We start from the raw sequence: 20,258 nt of genomic DNA, 5'->3' as shown, positions 1-20,258 counted from the left end.
AAAATAGCAAATATCGTCATCTTCTTAAAGCTCATTCCAGAGGGATAGCAAGATAGCCTTTCCTCAAAACTGTGACTGCTGAGCATTGCAGGTACACATTCATTGCTGGGAACTTGGCAGCATAGATAATTGAGTCACCTGAATGATCACTCCTATTTTGGAATTATGAACGCTGCTCAGATTCCTATTCCTCATTGCAGTAAGAGGAATAGGCTTATAAAGTAGGACGGAAATTAGATCCCTGGGTTGTTTTTCAGCAGATAGGCACAAATTTAGCATCTGACTTGCAATTGTTTAACAATACCAGGAGCAAAATGACTCGCCTTGTTCACCCACTGCCACCTGGGCTCTGTATTATACTGCTGAAATGAAGAAAGTTTGGAGTAACTTAGGCCCCAAAATGAAATTCATGGCTTAGGCTTCTAAAAGTTGCCTGAAAACATGACTCATGGCTCAGGATTGCACCAAAAAGGTGACCTGCTGGTCAGGATTTTTTTAAAAAAATATATATTTAAAAAAATCACAAGACAAAGTAATCTGCAGGTCAAAATTCACAAAAACACAAAAAAAAAATGCAGCACACTGGTCAGGATTCCAAAAAACATATGAAAACTTAATCCATGGGTCAGGTTTCCAAAAAATGACTGAAAATGTGATCTATAGCTCAGGCTTCCAAAAATTGTTTGAAAACATGATGTTTGAGTTGGATTTCCCATAGCAAGTGAAAATGTGACCCCCTCAGGCATGCCCACATTTCTTTGGATGTCAAGATTGGACACTCACACTCCTTCCACCCCAAAATATGACTTAATATGTGACTTTTCATGGGTGCTATAGAAGGTCCGATGGGCACACTGGCAGGTGAGTGGGGGGCAAAGCCTGTGTTCCTGGGGTGACCCCAAAGCCAACAAATCACAACTCGGGGTGGAAAGATACTGTATTGGCCTCAATATAAGCCACACACCCCAATTCCGACCATGAAAAGTTAAATTGCGACCTTAAATTTGCGACCTTACAAAAATGGGTTTTTGCAATATCGCTGCTGAAACAGACATACGGCAAAACAGAACACAGAATTTTAAAGGGGCGGCATATATTTGGGAATCGTCTTTTCCCCCCCTTGAATTTAAGGGTGCAGCTTCTATTCAGGTGCGACTTATATTCAGGCCAATACAGTAGTAAAAAAATAATAATTCAGGCTTAAGCAAGGAAGGCATAGATGTGTTAAAACACCAGGAATCTGCACCATAAAAAGGCATGAAGTTCATATTTATATGATTGCTCTACAAAGCTTCAGGTGAAACATGTTATGAATATGCAGTGCTACAATAGCAACCTCTACTATATTGGTTTTGGAAAGTGGATCAGAGAGGAATTAAAACTCCAGGCACAGAGCAAATGCTAAAGGGACTAATAGAACAGGTTCATTAGGCGCATCAACAACCGTTGCAATTGTGTGTAGCTTCAGAAAGCTTCCAATTTTGTACTTTCCCCCTGAGGCTATTTGAACAATTTAGGGACTTTCTGAGACTGTATTCTCCACTTTCAAGTTGGAGATATCTACAGAGGACTCAACTCCTTAAGCAACTCATTCTAGAGGGATGCAGGAAGCACCCATTGTGTTGCATTATTGCCCCCATTCCCTCTTGTTACTGAACAGCGAAGGATATTGATTTCAGTCCTGCTGTTTCAGTGCTGCTTGGGGAGCTGCAGCCAGCGTCAGGAAAGCTGACCTGAATCCGTTGCTAGGCTATTTCTCACCAAATGGCCAGACTCATTTCTCAAGGCCTATTCACATGCCTGTGCTAGAAAAGCACTCAGAAAGGCCGGATACGATGTCCTCTATCCAATACGGTCATGTGCAGCTGTTTCTGCACATAAGAATCTGGTTCTGAACATGTTAGGTAGTGCAAGGAAAACTACTCTTTGGTGCATGCTGAAAGCTAACTCTTGCCAGAACTGGACCAAGATATTATGTGGACTTAGGGTTGCCATATTTCAAAAAAAAGATGGCAAAATACCACGTTTTTGAACTATTTTTTAAAGGGAAATTGGCAAAAACAGCACTGCCAACACTGCCATACATCCAGATATTCCTGGACATTTTGGCAATTTTCACCCGGACACTGCTTCCGACTGCCGTATTAAGTTTATGTCCAATAAATTCCGGACATATGACAATCCTATGTGGCCTTTTAAATCAGAGATGGGTAATCTGTGCTCTATCCAGATGTTGTTGGTCTCCCAAATCCCATCACCCCCAGCCAACAGGAGCAATAGTCAGGGGTGATGGGAGTTTGGTTCAGCAACGTCTGGAAGGCCACACAACCGAGGCACAAAGGGCTGTCAGCAATGGGAAAACGCTGTGGAAGCTGTTCGGCTTCCAAGGCATGTTCGAAAATGGAAGCAATTACTACTGGATTTTCAGTGTTTGGGTTCCAAAACGTTCAGCTTCCAAGATGCTCGAAAACCAAGGTTACACTGTATAATGTATCTCTGCTGACTGGTAGCAAAACCAAAGGCCTGTTCAGTTCATAATTCTGTAAACCTCTAGAGTGTATTTTGTATAGTTAAGTTTTTACCTCTGTCTTCAGTACATCACATTTTATTTTATTGCTATGGCTAGTGGCTGATGCAAATAATAGATTCTTCTGATACTGATTCATCATTCTGTTCCCAATGTGGCCAACAAGTTGTCTCTGGGAAACCCATAAACAGGGCATGAGGCCAATAGCACTCTCCCACTCGTGTTCTCCAGAAAGTGATACCCAGTGGCGCCATTCCACCTCTGATATTGGACGTTGTAGGATAACCTTAGCTAAGTCCACTTCTTCTTGCTTTTATTTTGCACCTCTCCCCTGCCCTGGTTGTAGAACGAAAATGCAATACTGTTTTATTAAATAATTTATAATTTGGTGCCCTCTTTCATGACATCCCAAACCCCACTCTACCTAATAATATGGCTGGCCCTGTCATGACATCCCATCATGCACTGGTTTTCCCCATGACTACTATCGACTGAGGCAGTTGTGTTCCTTTAGACCAAAATGGGCACCGTTTTGCTTTCGTGTTTATGAAAATGCTTGTTGAGAAAGCTAAGTATGAAGTGATCTGTTTGGATTTTAATCTGTCATTATGACGGATGTGTGAGATGGATCACGTGACCGTAGAACCGTAGTGTTTGCCAGAAAGCTGTGATGTGCACATTTCACACTTGCCTTATGGTTGGCAAAGCACCATCTGCCTATCTCTCTTGATCAACTTACACAGTGGGCACAACAATCTCTTAACAGATGGGGCTGAGTTCTGGAATGCCACCGACTGCCAGGAAACTGGTATCTAGGCTCATCATGAAGAAAATCTTTAAACTTTTTTTATAAAAAAAAAACCATTTTCTTTGACGAAAAACAGGGTAAACATTTCAGGCTATTGAAGCAATGTTTTGGCTTTCTTGCTGGATTCTACAAAAGAAGCATGGGCAATTTGCTCCACCTTCCTTGATGCTTCGCTCTGAATCAGTGATGGGCAACCGATCACCGATGAAGCGATATCTTTGTAGCCTCACAATGGCACATCTGCATGGCTCTAATTTAGAGGATCAGGTATAATCTTCCAATGAAAACACCAGTTGGTATTGATTCTACGTATGTTCTGTTGTTGTTTTAAACTTCTGCTTTTATATAAGCAATTACTTTTAGCAGTTTTTAAACATAGGTACCAGTAAGTGTTTTCTAGGGATGCGGGTGGCGCTGCGGGTTAAACCACAGAGCCTAGGAATTGCCGATCAGAAGGTCGGCGGTTCGAATCTCCGCAACGGGGTGAGCTCCCGTTGCTCAGTCCCTGCTCCTGCCAACCTAGCAGTTCAAAAGCACGTCAAAGTGCAAGTAGATAAATAGGTACCGCTCCAGCAGGAAGGTAAACGGTGTTTCTGTGCGCTGCTCTAGTTCACCAGAAGCGGCTTAGTCATGCTGGCCACATGACCCGGAAGCTGTACGCCAGCTTCCTTGGCCAATAAAGCGAGATGAGCGCCGCAACCCCAGAGTCGGCCACAACTGGACCTAATGGTCATGGGTCCCTTTACCTTTACCTAAGTGTTTTCTATCTGTTTTTATTACATTGAAAATCGTTTTGGGATTATTATTTAATCCTTATGGGAAGCAATTCGTAAATGAAATAAATAACAATAAGGAGGTTTACATTGGTAACATTCGGAACCTGAAAACCATCCTGCGGGGAGTGCTAATTCCACCTTCAAATGCCAAAACTCTTTTCTGAAGGTCAAAGCAAATCTTCTCTGCCAGAGTTGGTTCCCTTGGTTTTTGTTTTAAAGCTGCCTCCAATGGAATATCATTGCTACTCTTCCCTGTCACATTCTCGCTTCTGTCAGAAACTAAAAAGAAAGTCAAGAGCTAAAAGAAAATTCCCTCCAAACAATTGACTTGGAGAAGGAACAGGACTCTAGCCCAGTGTTTCCCAAACGTTTTTGGGCAACGGCACACCTGTTTACCGGAAAAAAATCTCGCGGCACACCACCATTAAAGCCCCGCCCCATGACGTCAGCGCGCAGCGTCACGCCGGGAGGGACGCACAAAAGTGAAAGTTTTTTCCCTCCCCCTTGCCGGGGTGGGAGGAGGCAGCAGAGCGAGGGACTGAGGGACGGCGGCAGCTGAGGCGGCCACCCCTCGACGCCGTCCCAAAAGCCGCCAAAAAGCCCTAAAAAAAGAGGAGCAGCACAAAAAACACACCACACACGGGGGGCGTGTTCTAATTTGCTTCTAACTCCGGGTTAGAGCGCAGCACGTGGAGGATGGGTGGGGAAAGAGAGAGGAGGCGCACTGATAGAACGCCAGGCACGGGGGCCGCCAGGGAGAGCCAGCGCGCGCCCCACCCCGGACGCTCGCGGCCACCGCCATCCCTCCCTCCCAGGGAAGGCGGGATTAGAGCAAGCGCCCGGGCAGCAAGAAGCGCGCGTGCGCCGGCCCTGCCCTGGATCCCTCAGAACCGCCAGTCTCTGGGAAAGTGGGCGTGGCTTCAGAACTCTCAGGCAGCAGCACCCGCCGCCCGGCAAGGCTTCCCATTGGGAGGCGCGAATGCTTTAGTGGGCGGGGATTGGTGCAAATATAGGCAGGGCGGGCTGAGAGGAGGAGCCGCCGCCGAGGAGCAGCGACACCAGCAGCGTTTCCTCTCCCCCCTCCCCTCCCGTGTCAACAAGCGGGGCGCCTGCGCCGGGGGTTTGCGCGTCAGGCAGGCAGCCAGGCAGGCAGACGGCGAGAGCCCCGCGCTGGGCGGCCGCTGCTCGCCGCCGCCCCGCGTCTCGCCGCCCGACTCGCCCGCCTCCCTCCCACGGCACACCAGGCAACGTCTGGCGGCACACTAGTGTGCCGCGGAACACCGGTTGGGAAACACTGCTCTAGCCTACACAACTCAAAACAGAAGACCCAGTGGCTGATACTCTACTCCCTGCAAAGCATCTCGAGAGCTATGGTTTTAGATCACTTGACCTGTGGCAGTTGAATTGTTTGCTGTCAGACAAACAGTGGTGTTATGTACTGAAGTTCTCACCCTGGCCCAGCAGGGGGATACTGTAGATAGTTTTCACTCACGCCCACATATGCAAATAAGGGGTTGAAAGTGACGTTCAGTGATTGGTTACAGAAAGTTGTTACAGTTGCGTTCTAGTGGAGCTCTATATAAGCAGGCTGGCTGAACCCTTCAGTTCAGTTCTGTTCTGGCCTGTGAATAAACAAGAGCTGTTTGAAGAATCGCTGTGTCGTCTGATATGTTCGCCCGCAACTTAACAAGTGGTTAGTAAAAGAAAGAAGAAACTGAAGGGCTGAGCTTCCTACTTGAAATGTGCTTTACAGCATGCAATCGCAGACCTGTTTATTCTGGAACGTGGGGGTCAGCCAGGGAGGCCCTGGCCCCGGTTGCACAATTTTGAGGGGTTTCAACCAGACAGGCACAGAGCCCTGGCAGCTGAGGCGCAGTGGCAGGCAGGTTCGTCTATTGGTCAGGTGGATGGAGGCAGTGGGCAAGGAGCCTGTTGGAGGCGGGCTCCATTCATCCGTGCCCCCCAGCCCAGGTGCCCAGTTCACTGCTGGGGTTTGTGTGTGTCCAACACTTGCCCTGCCCTGATTGCTAGCAACCCACGCTACACTGCTGCTCTGGAGTAAGCCTTAATTAGCCCACATCTGCACCATACTTTCAAATTGCTATTATGCCACTCTTAACAATTTTCTTCAAAAAATAATGGGAACTGCAGTTTGTTAAGAGGTGGTAGGAAAACCCTGGGCGGATCTACACGCAGGGAAAAAACACGCTATAAATAAGTCAGAAATTAAATCGTTATAACGAAAGAAAGAAAAACGTTACGGAAAACTGTAAATAGTTTTTTTTTGCTCTCCAGCGCCATCTGGTGTTTTATGTTTATAAGGCATTCAAGACTATGTATGTATGTATGTATGTATGTATGTATGTATGTATGTAGCTGAGTCCCCTATTCCCTTGCAGAGCTTCAACACCCATAGTTTTATAGAAAGAGGGAAACCAGTCTGAGAACTGCAGCAGTGCCCCACTGAGCTCCATCCGCCCTCAGGCAGCCACTGACTGCCCACCTCTCTACTGGCTGTCAGGCTCCTTCTCCCCAGTCTCTGTGTTGCCTTTGCAGAAACGAACAGAAAGGACAACTGGACCAAAGCCGGAATTTGTTGGCTGTGCCTAATATTGGATCTGGCTCTGTTGGTCCTTTGCTCTGGCTCCACCTTCTGCCCTACTGGTCCCAGTGAGCAGCAGCTTCCACTGTGTGTGTGTATTTTTTTTAAAATATATTATTCATCACGTCTTTCAATGGTACAAGTAGGGTGTGCTTTAATTCCTAGTAGTATTTTGCTGTAAATCCATCTGGCCCTGGTGCCTTCCCACTTTTCAATTGCTTTATTGCTTCTTTAATTTCATCTTCCTCTATTCTTTCATTTAGCCGTTCCTTCTTCTCTGTCGGAATTTGTTGCACTCCTTTCTGTTTCAAGAATTCCTCTATCTTTTTTACATCTTCCTTTCCAGTTTTTTTATACAATTGTTTATAAAAGTTAACAAATCCTTTTCTAATTTCTTTCGGATTTTCTACTTCTTTTCCATCCAACATTATTCTATTTATTGTACTTTGAGCTTTCCTTTTTTTGATTTGCCACGCCAACCACACTGTGTGTGTGTGGGATTGCAGCCACAGATTGTTATTGGTACTTTCCTGTTCTTTCAGGCAGTCATAGTAAACACCGTTTGCGTATTTCTTTAAATTTGAAGCGGGTGTTGTGTGTGTGTGTGTGTGGAATGGGACACACCCACCTCAAGCAAATAATGGACAATGGTATATTATGCCTCCCCTTCTCTGCCACACCTCTGAATATTTTCATAGCGGAAGTTATTGCACCGGAAAGTTAAATTCTGCTTAATTGTATACTTCAAACCAAGGAAGCACTCAATGCCTAGCTTGAGCTTCTGGGGTCATCCAAATAACTTCCGTGGGCTGGGAACCTCCTGCTGATATTAGCGAGATTAGAAGCTTTGGCGCTCTTGAGATTTCAAGAGGTTCTCCCTCCTTGAGTGACGTGCAAAAGATGTTCGATTTGGCAGGCACAATGGCAGTATTGTAAGCAGGCTGTCATCCTGCCGCCACTTTGCCATTTGGCTTTCTCTTTACCTCCTGTCAGCTTTTTCCAACAGAACAATCTCTCTGTTGCCTAAGGGGCATCATTTGTTGTATTCAGAGTCATGGAGACGCATCTGTGTATTCCTTCAGGTATTCCACCGTCACAGACAATCACTTTAGGACAGGTATACCTTAGGATCATCATTATCCAAATGCCAGTTATCAAAAGCTAAGTAAAAAGCTTCTTACATGATTTTTACAAAACAGAAAAATAAAAAAACCAGGAGCCAGCTCGTGTTAATTTCAAAGTGGCTGATGTTGGTTGCTTTATCTGAAGCACAGAGTAGCCACTCAAGTGATTTGGGGGTGGGGTGGGCAGGCGGTCTGTCTGGATTATACCCTTGGATTCCTTCCAAGCCTGTGATCCTGTATCCAGTGAGGTTTAGAATTCAGTAGAAGCAGCTCTGGAACCTGCCAAACTAGTCCTTTTGTCAAGGTAATGGCTTTAGTTGGGCAGTTAATAATAATTTAGAATAATTCATTATTATTTATACCCTGCCCATCAGGCTGGGTTTTCCCAGCCACTCTGGGCGGCTCCCAATAGTATATTAAAAATATGATAAAACTTCCCTAAACAGATGTCTTCTAAAAGTCAGATAGTTGATTATTTCCTTGACATCTGATGGGAGGGCATTCCACAGGGTGGGTGCCACTACTGAGAAGGCCCTCTGTGTGGTTCCCTGTAACCTCACTTCTCACAGTGAGGGAACCACCAGAAGGCCCTTGGCTCTGGACCTCGGTGTCTGGGCTGAACGATGGGGGTGAAGACGCTCCTTCAGATATACTGGACCGAGGCCGTTTAGGGCTTTAAAGGTCAGCACCAACACTTTGAATTGTGCTCAGAAACGTACCGGGAGCCAATGTAGGTCTTTCAGGACCGGTGTTATACGGTCTCGGTGGCCACTCCCAGTTAAGTCCTCACCAGCGTCTCAAAGAACCAGCTAAGTGGGTTAAGCATTTCTCTGCAGTCCCCTCACTTGGTAGGAGGCCGCGTGATCCTAGACAGAAGAACAAAAGCTAGAGAATTGTTGTTGTGTGTAAGATGGGAAAGCAGCATTTTGGAAGCTGAAGGATGGAAATGTGCATGGTTTATTTTTTGCTCCATGCTGGAGCCTGACTAAGAGAGAAGCAAGATGGGGTGTTAATGCTGTGAGCTCCTCCATGCTGTGCTCAGGTTGTATATATGTGTAAATAAAACCTTGTATCCTGAAGACACCACAGTTTTCAGTGACCTTCATACCAAGCAGGCTGAACCCTGGAAAAAACACCTGAAACCCCGGGAGTCTCTCAATAGCATGTAGCACTGTTTATATCCTTCCCTTCTTTGTCTCAAGACAGTTTTCATAAAAATGCAAAATAACCGCAGTTCAGTAATAGAAGGGAGAATACAATCCTGCTTCAAGTTGTCAGGAATTGAACTGTTAAGAAACAATAACTAGTACAGTGGTACCTCGGGTTAAGTACTTAATTCGTTCCAGAGGTCTGTTCTTAACCTGAAGCACCACTTTAGCCTATAGGGCCTCCAGCTGCAGCAGTGCCACCAGAGCACGATTTCTGTTCTCATCCTGAAGCAAGTTCTTAACCCGAGGGTTAGCGGAGTCTGTAACCTGAAGCGTATGTAACTTGAAGCGTATGTAACCCGAGGTACCACTGTAATTGGGTAAACTCCTGAGGTTAGGCTAAGAATTGTCTAAGGCTCCATGGGTAGGCAAACTAAGGCTCGGGAATCAGCGTGTTTTTACATGAGTAGACTGTGGAGAGCCAGTGTGGTGTAGTGGTTAAGAGCGGTAGTCTCGTAATCTGGGGAACCGGGTTCGTGTCTCCGCTCCTCCACATGCAGCTGCTGGGTGACCTTGGGCCAGCCACACTTCTTTGAAGTCTCTCAGCCCCACTCACCTCACAGAGTGTTTGTTATGGAGGAGGAAGGGAAAGGAGAATGTTAGCCGCTTTGAGACTCCTTTGGGTAGTGGTAAAGCGGGATATCAAATCCAAATCCAAATTCTTCTTCTTCTTCTTGTGTCCTTTTATTTAAAATGCATCTCTGGATTATTTGTGGAATTCGTTCATTCCCCCCCCCCCACAAAAAAAATTAGTCTAGCCCCCCACAAGGTCTGAGAGACAGTGGACTGGCCCCCTGCTGAAAAAGTTTGTTGACCCCTAAGCAAATGGAAAATAGTTCCAGTCATTCCAGGGGCAACAAACCTGACCATGCTCTCTCCCACCAATGATGTCATCACTGGCATGACTGGGTCTAATCCCCTGGACATTCCCTGGTGAGTTTGAAATTTGCCTGCCAATCCCCTCCTTCTTTTCTCCCAATTGCCTGCTAAACCTCCTTGCTGCTTCTCCGCCGAGGAATTTCACATTATAGGCACATAATGCATTTGTCAAATGCAAATATTTGCCCAGCCCTAGGTCTTTGGTGTGTGTGTGTGTGTGTGTGTGTGTGTGTGTGTGTGTGTGTGTGTGTGTGGTTTACAGCTTATCAGGAGAAAAACTTTATTTACAATGTGTACTCTTCCACTAATCTAAAAAAACCAGAGGCAAGCATGACTGCTTGTTTGACAAGGGGTTTAGAATAATACCTTTTGTCTCAGAATTCACTTGGAATCGTCCAGAAACGCAACTCTCCGTTCTAATGCTTCTCCAGGGCAATCTTTACATTGAGTTCAGTTCCAGTCCAAATATTGTACTGGGTTGCTTTTATATACTGTATATATCTTTTTCGATCTGTTTCCAGTGAGAAAGCCTTTTTGCAGTTTTATCTGCGTCCATGCATTTTTTTCCTGTTTCATAGCAGCAGATGAAAGCTCTCTGCCTTTATCAGAACAGTAGAGGGCAGTCTAGCATTTCTACATTTGGCACAAAAAAGCAGTTAAATCTCTACCATACAAGGCACAAGGCACAGAAGCAACATCCAGCACAGGAAGACTTCTAAACAGAAATAGTACCTTGACCGAAGGAGGGAGTTTACTTAACATGGCTGTTTACTAAAAAGATGACAAATGTATATTTCAGTATACATATATTTCAGGCCTGTAATTCAGTGTGTCCCAGGTTGAGGGCTTTTCTGTTGCGGCAACTGCCTCATTAGGGGAACATCCAGCAGTAGCTGAGAGACATAGGACTGATGGACATGCCTTTTCCTAACTTCACTTGGCAATAAAGTGTTAATTCTTCATGCCTGACGTTCCTTGCATGACAGCGTCATGACACCACAAGGTGGTGCCCCCATGGTACCCTGCCTGCCCTACTGCCTCCACCGAAACCACCGAGCCTCTTGGGCTTACCAATCAGAAGGTCGGCGGTTCGAATCCCTGTGACGGAATGAGGTCCCTTTACTCTGTCCCAGCTCCTGCCCACCTAGCAGTTCGAAAGCACGTCAAAGTGCAAGTAGATAAATAGGTACTGCCATGGCGGGAAGGTAAACAGTCTTTCTCTGTGCTCTGGTTTCCGTCATGGTGTGCCAGAAGCGGTTTAGTGATGCTGGCCACATGACCCGGAAAGCTGTCTGTGGACAAACAATGGCTCCCTCAGCCTGAAAAGCGAGATGAGCGCCGCAACCCCACAGTGGTATTTCAATCCTGGTGCAATATGCCAAGCGCTGCATCAGGTGCGGACAAACACCCATTGTCAGTACCGCCTCCATCTGTTTTCAAATGAACACTCTGTGGGGTCATGCAGAACCAATATGCTACGAGCTTTTATTTTCAGAATGAAACCAGTTTTTCATGAAGCACTTTTCAAGGGCAAAAAATATGCAATACAGTGGTACCTCGGGTTAAGAACTTAATTCGTTCTGGAGATCCGTTCTTAACCGGAAACTGTTCTTAACCTGAGGTACCACTTTAGCTAATGGGGCCTCCCACTGCCGCTGCCGCATGATTTCTGTTCTCATCCTGAAGCAAAGTTCTCAATCCAAGGTACTATTTCTGGGTTAGTGGAGTCTGTAACCTGAAGCGTCTGTAACCCGAGGTACCATTGTACACTAAAGATTGTGTGTTGACTACACAGGAAAAAAACCAACCCCAAGTATCCAGGTTCCATGGATTCTAGATTAAGTGTTGTTGTACACAGCCTTGAATTTCAGGTGGTGATTTCCTTACACCCAAGGAGACCATGGCAAGGTAGTGGTAATCCTGTAGCCCTGGTGCCAAATAAACAGGTAGTGGCAAGAGAAATGTGATGGTGAATCTATGGCTTGTGGCCTTCCCTACTGGGTTGGTGCTAGAAAGGGACATCTCCACCCTTGAACTCAATGGGCCTTACTTCTGAGTGGACAAGTACAGAATTGCACTGTTAGTAGCACAAAGGTTAAACCGAGATTAAAAAGAAGAATGTCTCATATTAAGCCAAACAGCTTTCTGCCCCTTCTCCCCTGTTTTCCTTGTAATTGTGCAATGCACCAGAGCTCAATGTCTGTATCTGACATCTTTTCAGTGTAATGTACCAACCAAGAGTTTACTTCTTAACTTCTCCTGTGAGAAGGCCATTTAATTCTTTCTGAATGGAGGTGGTAAAATGCTTATTTGCAGGCACAATGGGTGTGCTTTGGAGAATATGTGTCTATAACCCTTTGGAAAGTGAAGTGGGAAAAGGAAGACGTGACGGATGGATTTTTCTGACATGATTTTCTGTGCTGCAAAGATTCTCCTCAAATATCACAAGTTTAGATGGGCAATCACAAGTTTAGGCAGGCAGTTCCTAACTTACTAAAATTTAATAGCAATTCTGCCTATTGAAACTAGAGCGATGTGGTTTTGTATTCTGAAATCTAGAAGGTAACCTGTTTCTGAGTAATGATATTTTAGGTTAGTTGTTCTCCTCTCCCCCTCTTTTGATCATTGCACATATTTCTCTGGGAAACTCATGGTCAGGCATGTGCAGAAGGTAGATCTGAATTTACTGAGGAGATGTCTGGTGAATTGCAGCCAATCAGCAAGCGTTTCTGACTTCTAACAGTTATTCTAACAATAACAGCAGCTGAGAAGCTACCTCCAAATTTGTGTGTGTGTGAGAGAGAGAGAGAGAGAGAGAGAGAGACTGAAAGAGAGAGAGGTGGAATCTAGACACATACTGTATTTAAAAAGCTGTGAAAATGCTTTTAAAAAAATATAGAAAAAATATATTGAATTTGCCATAGCTCACCATCGCCATCTTGTGTCACATTTGTGTAATGCACTTTACAACACAATAAGTGTTTTATTTGCAACTGTATAGCTGAGAGAGAAAGAGAGAGTTTGGGAAAAGTCTGAAGCAGATTTGTATGTGAAAGGACTTGTGACTTGGCTTCTGTCACTGGTCACAAATTCCTGGGCTGAGCATGCAGTCAGAGACAACTTGTTCTTTAATTCTTAGCATTCCAGCTAAGTTATTATAGTGATCTGTTTGATGGCTCTCCTGTAAAATACAAGGTGGTCCTTACTTGAGATAGAGGAGAATTTTGATTTGCCTTTCATTTGAAGGTGAACATACCTAATCCACATTTTTTCTGAGACAATAAGAGAACTGAAAGATAGATATCCTTCAAAACTTGCACTTAATCCAAATCTTGCAACACAGAAATGCATGCAGTATAGTAAATTGTGCATAAGATTCATATATAAGCAAAAATAACATACAAAAATACATTATATTAGGGGGAAGTGTTTTGCAAAACTGTATATTTGGGTAAATTGCATAACAAAATGTCTATATTAGGATAAATTTGCATGAAAATGCTGATTAATTTTCATGAGCTTTTTTTTTTTTTTTTTTTAAGAAGACTGGAAACTGATGTAGAAATGTGGAGAACTGAACATTAGATCCGGGGAAAAATAAGTAACTGAGATAAATCACAATTGACATATTCACCCATCCTCAGTCCCCAGAAGTGGGAAGTCTACTGCACCCCCTGCCCTTGGGTGTCTCAGAACCTTTAACAGATCTCCAACGAGAACACCAATCATCAGTGAAAGACAGTCTGTTCTTTCCCCACAAATGCGACTGCAGAACTATTTGGGGGGTGGAATAGCATTTTAGGACATCGTGTTCATAACCTCCAACATTTCTGCGATGAAAATAGGGACGTTCCATTCCATAGTGATAATTTTACTATTTATACCCTACACATCTTACTGGGTTGCCCCAGCCACTCTGGGCAGCTGCTAATGTATATAATAACATAATAAAACATTGAACATTTTTAAAAAACTTCCCTATACAGGATTGCCTTCAGATGCTGTACTGTTTTTAACATTTGATTGGGAGCCGCCCAGAGTGGCTGGGGAAACTCAGCCAGATGGGCAGGGTATAAATAATAAATTATAATTATTATATTATTATGGCTTGGGGGGGTCGGATAACTCCATACCCTCCAATATTTCTCCAGTGAAAATAGGGACACCCTACCCTACCATATTCTCCAGCTTTTCTCTGACGAAAATAGGGACATCCTAAGGAAAAGCAGGACATTCCAGGATCAAATCAGAAACCAGGACGGCTTCTCTGATTTTCCTGGAAAATAGGGACACTTGGAGGGTCTGCAGGTTTTCAATTTGTCTTCACCTTTCCTCCTCACAATGCTCAAGGCAGCTTCCCTGAAGAAAAGGCCCATTGTTGGTATCTTCCAAAGTCTTCTCAAGACAAGAGGGTTGCCTCAAAAGCAACACTCACCCGTCTGAGGTGTTTTGCTTTGGTTCTACTCTTGCGTTTCATTCCGGCAAGCCGCGGTAAATTCCAGAAAGGAATCTCCACAGCTGCAAGAACTATTGCCAGTGGCGCTGCGGAGGAATATGATGGTGGTGACACAGATGATGCTGACAGACTGACACTGTGGATTAATTCATGCAAAATGGGCTGATGCATCAAGACCTTTGTGAAAAGCCACCAAAAAAAATATGCTCTCGGATGCTTTCAAATGCACAAAGGTAGGCTGGCAGGCATTTCTTTTTACACAGATACAGGGATCTATAGTTACCACATTTTTCGCTCTATAACACACACTCGACCATAACACGCATGTAGTTTTCAGAGGAGGAAAATCCGTAGGCATGTCACCCGTAGGCATTCCCTCCATAACACGCACAGACATTTCTCCTTACTTTTTAGGAGGAAAAAAGTGAGTGTTATGGTGCAAAAAATACGGTACTTGTTTACTGATACTAACAAAATCTCTCTTGGTGGAGAACAAAATATCTTTGTGAAGAATCAGGTAACTCTTGGTGGAGAACCTCAGGCCAAGGGGCTCAAAGTCTTTCCGTTGGGCCCTCGGGACTTTCTCTAGGCCACAGCCTTTCCCCATACTCCTAACATTTCTCCGAAGAAAATAGGGATGCCCTATTCCATAATAACGATAACGATTATTTTATTTATACCACACCCATCTGACTGGGTTGCCCCAGCCACTCTGGATGGCTTCCAACAGATATAAGAACATCATAAAACGTCAAAACATAAAAAACCACTTCCCTATACAGGGCTGCCTTCAGATGTCTTCTAAAGGTCTTATAGTTACTTATTTCTCCAAGTTACTTATTTCTCCAATCAAAATAGGGACGTCCTAAGGAAAAGCAGGGATCAAATGAGAAACTGAGACAGCTTCTGTAAATCCAGGACTGTCCCTGGAAAGTAGGGACACTTGGAGGGTCTGTTTCCCCAACCATCCCTTCTTTGCCCAGACCACACCTTCTCAGTGGTCTTGCTTCATTTGTCTTACCCTGACCCACAACTAGGATAAATTGTTGTTGGGAAAGGAAAAACCCCTCTGCATCCCAAGGGATTAATAGTTTGTGTTACCATTCATTGGTTAGAACTGCTGGTGAAAACCAGTCATTCTAATTTATTCCTCAAAACCATAGGTCATTTATTTATTTTATTATTTCCTTCATAAAATTTATACACCGCGTGATTGTAAAAAACAAAACAAAATACCTCAACGCAGTTTTCAAAAAGATAAGACAATAAAATCAAGAAAAATTTACAAGAGTTAAAATACTAAAACAGATTATAAATACTGCGACTTTCTAAGCACCTGTGTAGGCTTCTCTAAACAAGAATGCTTTTCGCCAGTGCCCCCTCCCACCCTGATGCCCTCCAGATGTTTTGGATTCCTAGACATCTGGAAGGCACCAGGTTGGGGGAAGGCTGTGAGGTCATTGCAATATACAGCAACAAAATACAGGGGGTAGACATCATATAGCAACAGGTTTCATTTGCCTAAGTATCTGCGCCACACGTTGAAAAAGCATTTCTCATTTTTGCTAATCACAACCCCAATAGACAGTTGTACTCCCAACATCAGTAGACAGACTGCTATTTATGGAGTCCTCCATTCCTTATATACACGCATCAACCCCCCTTGCACCTACTAGACTTCTGTGAGATTTATCACGTGATGCTGTTCTAAAATTATCTCCCTCTTCTTCTGCATCAATGATATCCTTGTATCCTTTCCTGTCAGCCTTAAAATTGCAGCCACCTATTGTGCTCCCAGATCTACATGTGTGCCCTCCTGTCTAATTAAAATGCTGGTCTTAAACCCATCTTCATCTCTCATTGCCCCTATGTCACTTCCATTTCTTAATCCCTTCAGTAGTTTTCTCCACATTCTGCATCGAGCCTGAACTGACCCTGAAGGTTCTCACACTGTCAACATTCCCATCAAACACCCTGCTCTACTCTTGATCCCTTCTTCTCTCCCTAATTTTTAAAAACCTAGCCCAACCGCTGCTGTTGCTTCCTCGTCTCCTTTCCTTTCTACCTTTTACACATTTCAAATAAACCCTCTATTCTCAAATCTCATAAAAAGGCACCTTTCCCATGAAATCTGTACAAGAAAATTTGGAACGTGAGAAAATCAAACAGTTTTTAAAAATTATTATTTTAATTGAACAAGGCAATCTGGCAGTTTCAATTCATAGTGTGCTTCGGTCTTATTCACTACAACCCATATTTTACTGTGGTTGCCAATGATGGAATTAGCGGGGGGGGGGGGCGCAGATTTCGGGGAATTGGCAAAATGTCCAGATTTTTAAAACTTTCCCCAAGAAAGCTCAACAACTTTCCTAAAAATATGGCAGGCCTAAAATATTATATTGTTACTCATTTATTTCCCATAGTTTTCTGGATCATTTAAGTGACCAGGCCACTTAAATGTGGTAAGGAAGCATGACAGTGATATTGAGGGGGGAAATCTGTCAAGGACCATTTTCTTGGGTGGGTCAGATGGCTTGGTTTCAGAGTATGACTACTATGGTAGGGGTACCACTGAATTTTTTTTAATATTAAAAGTGCCTATATTTTTAGATAGGACCTCTCAGTCTTCAGCTGGAAGTATTGCACCTCAAATAGGTAGGGTCCTGTCCTGACCTTAGTTTGTTCTTTTGACCCAACTTCCTTTTCTTTGTCCAACCCCCCCCCCCGAAGGACCAGGTGCGCAGCCTGGGAGTCATTTTGGACTCACAGCTGTCCATGGAGGCGCAGGTTAACTCTGTGTCCAGGGCAGCTGTCTACCAGCTCCACCTGGTATGCAGGCTAAGACCCTACCTGCCCGCGAACTGTCTCGCCAGAGTGGTGCATGCTCTAGTTATCTCACGCTTGGACTACTGCAACGCGCTCTACTTGGGGTTACCTTTGAAGGTGACCCGGAAACCGCAATTAATCCAGAATGCGGCAGCTAGACTGGTGACTGGGAGTGGCCGCCGGGACCACATAACACCGGTCCTGAGAGGTCTGCATTGGCTCCCAGTACGTTTCTGAGCATGATTCAAAGTGTTGGTGCTGACCTTTAAAGCCCTAAATGGCCTCGGTCCAGTATACCTGAAGGAGCGTCTCCACCCCCATCGTTCAGCCCGGACACTGAGATCCAGCGCCGAGGGCCTTCTGGCGGTTCCCTCATTGCGAGAAGTGAGGCTACAGGGAACCAGACAGAGGGCCTTCTTGGTAGTGGCGCCCGCCCTGTCGAACGCCCTCCCGTCAGATGTCAAAGAGATAAATAATTACCTGACATTCAGAAGACATCTCAAGGCAGCCCTGTTCAGGGAAGTTTTTAATATGTAATGCTGTACTGTTTTTAACACTGATTGGGAGCCGCCCAGAGTGGCTGGGGAAACTCAGCCAGATGGGCGGGGTATAAATAAATTATTATTGTTGTTGTTGTTGTTGTTATTATTATTATTATTATTATTATTATTATTATTATTATTATTATTATTATTACTTTGTCCAATTATAAGTTGGCTCCATGTACAACAACTTTGATGCCACTTTACTATTAAGTTATGACATGTTCTTTCCCATTCATCCTGTATCTGCCCATGAGTCACATTATTTTTATATCAAATCACGACGCAGTAACAATCAAGATACTTTTATTTTTGTCCTTCACACTGCTGGCTGCTTGTATCTTGAGAGTTACTTTACTTTCATCTAATGAAGCAGGTGCTCGGATGTTCTAGCTTCAATTGTTAATTTAAATTCTATTTTGAACAATCATTTTCCTTTATATTTTACTTTCAGGAACCTTCTGTTTAATCTGGTTGTCAGGGGCTAATCTATGGGTACAGAAGGTTTCACTAACAACTTGAAATGGAGGCATTTCCCGCTAGACACATACAGTCCTAGACAGATCAGCCGGCTGGCAAACAATTGTTCCCAGGCACCTTTGAGGTGCTTACCTAAGAGTATACCTGAACTTGAAACTGCGATGCAACTGATCAGCCAGCTAGAAAAAGAGATATCCCAGCTAGCACATCTGTTCCTGAAGAAGGATCTCTCCAAAATGTGTCGGGCTTGAGATGAATCTTTCTTTTCTTGGAGCACCTGGAGTCCTCTGATGCTTTCTCCAGATTTGTGGTTGCAGAGAAAGAGCAGAGAAATGGAATGTATGTTCACAGTGTCAGTCAATTGATTGGTGCTAAAATAACATTTTCCAAGAAGGTTGCTATAACCGCTGATCAGCTCTGATTGGCAGTTGCAGCAACTGCCTTTGAACTTCGAAAGTTGTCAAGCACCCAGTGTCATGATGCCAGGTGATTGACAGCTGTGTGGTCCTGCCCACCTGTCGAGGATGGCTTGCAGGGGGTGGGAGAATTAGGAATCTGGCCTGCTGGCCTGATCCATTTCTTCATCCCTAGCCTAGAAAGATAACTGAAGAGTGTTTCAGCTGGTCAGAAAGGCTTCCAACACTGGAACAGATCTGGATTTAACGAGCTCCTTTTGCTTGCTTTGGTGGTAAGAATCTGGTCACTATAATCACATTATTTGAGCATTCATACATTTTCTTCTGGTAATGGTGATAAGATGAATGCTTGCCGTGCAAACCTGAAATTACTCTCAAGAGAGCCTGCGTAACATGGATAAAAGTTTTATGGTGGAAATACTTGTAAATACAAAACAGCTTTGGGAACCTCGGAGGCACTTGAGTCGAGTTGTAATTAAAACGCTACAGATCAGGAATACTAAGTAGATATCTTGGATTTCAACGCACTGTTCACTTTTTCTTATCAATAGATTGTCGGAGGCTCAGAGGAAATTTAAGAACTCTGTGTGAGGGGTTTTTTTGCCATTTCCAGCTATGCAGAAAATTAAGCAAGTATGTTTGGACTTCTGCAACATCTCCCTATCCTCTTCTTCACTGGGTGCCTCAAGATGTTTGTATCAATAGGCAACGAAAGGTAAATATAAAAATTAACAGTGTTCTTTTAAGACTGTTCAGTACCTAGAAGCAGTGGCGTAACGGGAGGGGAGGACCCACAGTGACAGTAGCCCAGGCGCAAATTTGTTAAGGGCACAAAATTTCAACACCTGGTGCTGCCTCAATACAGCTGCACACTTCCGTCGCTTAGCTTGAAAACAACTTCTCCATGCGAACCAGGAAGTGGCCTTTCCAGACAAGGGAACAACTCTTCATATCCCGGTGGTTGTGATCTCCTGGATGATGCGGACACTGTTAGGCGGTTGAATATGCTTGCGTACCCTGTCCATCACGTGGCCCTGGGCACCGGCAACTCATGCTACACCACTGCCTAGAAACCAGGAAAAACAAAGAAACTGTGGCATGCAGTGTTTCCCCTTTATGCACTTATTTCTTGCTAACTATTCATCCTCTCCCAGCTCATTGCAAAACATAAACATTTTCCCCAAATGCATATTAAAGTAGTTATGCAGATGTGGTTAGATTATCTATCCATCCTCCCCAAATCTGAATGATTTGCATTTATGTTATCAGCTCAGAATGCATATATCCCTGTGATGCTAGATATTGATGTTTCTGGCTCTGATTGTACAGATAGATATTGAGGCTTGCCAGCAATTAATTTCCAAGGTATTAACTCATTTCTCATTTTTTGACTTCTGTACAGTGTTATTCATTTTGGGAAACATATGTTTGTTAGGCGGTTTTTGAGATTAAGTATAGGTGACATGCAAGCCTAATTATGATACTGCGCCATCGGTTCTTCATGCTGTAGAGCTGCTATGAAAAGCCGGATTGTCTGAAGCATGAGCAGGTATCATAAATATAAGGAAGTTGTCGTGCAAAATGAAGAAATACTGTCAGCGTTCATCTGATTTA

Source organism: Podarcis liolepis, assembly GCF_965112155.1.
Source record: "Podarcis liolepis genome assembly, chromosome: 12".
NCBI lineage: Eukaryota > Metazoa > Chordata > Lepidosauria > Squamata > Lacertidae > Podarcis > Podarcis liolepis.
This window is presented reverse-complemented; position numbering follows the sequence as displayed.